General features: G+C 36.7%; 1 protein-coding gene across 1 annotated transcript in view; it reads right to left on the bottom strand.

Annotated features, from left to right (window-relative positions):
- Nucleotides 1-1,221, bottom strand: part of LOC122352523 (cortexin-3) — a 5,285-nt gene extending 4,064 nt beyond the window's left edge. The window contains exon 1 of the mRNA XM_043249954.1: nucleotides 1-1,221. This exon is cut by the window's left edge and continues 712 nt beyond it. The gene's annotated coding sequence lies outside the window, so the exon portion shown is untranslated.
- Nucleotides 1,222-2,500: the final 1,279 nt, after the last annotated feature.

Raw genomic sequence — 2,500 nt, forward strand, 5'->3', positions numbered from 1 at the left:
ATGTGAAAAATAAAATAGTAAAATAGAGTAAATAGTGTTTTTTGAAGTAAATTAAAGTAACATTGAGTACAGTACACTAGATCTTTCAGGACTGTTTATCTAGTCTTTTAGCAGAGGTTCTCAGAGAGGGATTAAAAAAGTGTCTTTTTGTGATTCTAATACATATTTTCAATATTACAAGTAAATGCTACAAATAACTCAAGCATTTGTGATGATTGTTTCTGTCCAGTCCCATCGTTTTATGGTGTTTTTCCACAGTTTTTTGTCATATTTCTGATTCGAGGCTGTATTACCATTAAAGACTGTTTATCTTCGCGGTCATCTTTGTGTGCGTTTAACATCACCTGAAGAACTGTGTTTAAGGCTGAGGACGCACTACAAGATTTTTTAATCTTATAAGATTGTCTAAATGTGAGAGACCACAAACATGAGGACAAAAAGGACAAAAAGTTCTATATTTGACCACTGTGCTCTTATACTGGGATGAAGACAGCACACACACACACACACACACACACACACACACACACACACAGGCTCCCAATCTCTCAGAATCAGTGTTTTCCAGGAAACGCTTCAAATCTTCAAACGGATGGATCTCTGCCGTCTGAATCCTTCGTTTCTCATCATGCTTCGGTCTTCTGTCAGCTCGCTTTCTGATTGGATATGGTTTTGTTTCACGTAATAATCTCCAGGTTTGTTCTCTTTGTAATAAAATCCCTTTCAGTCTCTCCCAGGGCCCTGTGACTCTGAGCTTCAAAACATTCAGCAGTGTTTGCTCTCGTCTTACAGCCAGCAATAATCCTGATGCTTTTTATTCTTTTTAGTTAGTTTTAAGGGGTCATTTACACCGAGGATGCTTTTGCTTTTTGAAAAATGTGAATGGAAGTGTCTGGGAGCCTCAATATTCTTCAGCCGCTGTTATTTTAAGAGGATATCAGTTTTACTTTTGATCAACAACAGGTTGGACTCCTGCACGCTCCTGGAGAACAGCAGCAGGCTCATGAATATTCAATGTGACTAAAGCTGTTTAAATCCATGCCACACTCCAGCAGAGAAATCAGACACTGTGTGCTGAATATTTGATTCTAGATCTAGAAGAAAAAACATTAGCCACTTGTCAGTGTGTTAATATGATGTGTCTATAATCTCAGTCCCGTGAGCGGAGTACTGCCACAGCTGTTAAGACCTCTCTAGTCAACTAGTAGTCATTCTCTGGAGGATACACCATACTAAAACCACAATCATATGAATATATTCTGCACTCAAGCACACGCATAAAGCTTCCTGCAAAGTACTGTTTGTGTGTAACATAATACTTGAATGGATGTACAAATAAAAGCACTGTTAATTGTGTTTTTTTTTTAGTTTTTTTTTTTAAAAATAGGCTTATATTTTATTTTCCCTATAGTTTATTTGCATCTTTTTTTAATAAAATAAAAAAGAGCTTTATTGTGATTATTACGATGGTAATTTTTATTAATTAAATAACAGGAGGAAAAGATGCATTGTGGTGCATCATCATTTAAATTAAATCACGAGGCAACAGAAGATTCACACATGATTTGATTCAACGTGATCCAAAATGTTCTACTTGCTTGTAAAAAAGGTTAGGTTTTTGAGTTAGTATGTGATCAGGTACAGAAATTATCAAATGTAAAATATGTTCAGAAAGAAACGCAAATGTTTCTTTCCACAGAGAACTGCAGTGAAATAAAACCTGAAATTTGAGAATTTTTTAATATTTTAATATTAAGTAAATGTAGGCTGTAGTAGTTCTCGTGGATGAAGGGCCCCTTACAGACATGATGTGGCCCCGACCCGATCTGACTTTTCCATTGATAATAAGTTCTTGACCATCTACATGATCCTTACCAGAAGAAGAAATCTCTTCACCTTCCAGGTTACCAGGTTTGATTTCACACTTGCTTCTGTTCAAATGTGTTCACAAGAACTGTCTTTAAAAGCACTTAGAAAGTCTCCTCGTTGCTCGGTGTTGTGTGTACTGAGAGCTCCTCACTTCCCATCAAGAGTAAGCTAGTTCAGATTCATATAGACTTCCGTCCCTGTGGAGAACATCACAGGTCTGTATGGATAAGAATAGCATTTCCAAAACTTTTGTTACAAGTTTGTTCTTTCATCTTCCATTTGCTATGATCTTCTAGGGATTAAAGAACGCCGCTAACTTCTTATACTGTATAATACTAACCTAACCATCCCATTGAAATGCAGATGGACACAATCTTACAGGATCTCGTGGGTAGATGTTTCGTCTATACGGATACTGCTGGGTAAAACAGACTGGAGGTTTTAAGATGTTCACAAGCCTGGAAACCTGAACAAAAGACCTTTTAAATAAAAAGGCTCTTTCATATCTGGATCATGTCATCTCAGAAAAAAACAAGAGTAAAGACTGAACGCTCTAAACTCTTTATTCTCTGATGTGAAACGGTCCTGGGAAAGTACCGCCACCTTGTGAAACTAATGATTACTGCAAAAT

The sequence above is a fragment of the Puntigrus tetrazona genome, chromosome 10 (genome assembly GCF_018831695.1).
Source record: "Puntigrus tetrazona isolate hp1 chromosome 10, ASM1883169v1, whole genome shotgun sequence".
Taxonomy (NCBI): domain Eukaryota; kingdom Metazoa; phylum Chordata; class Actinopteri; order Cypriniformes; family Cyprinidae; genus Puntigrus; species Puntigrus tetrazona.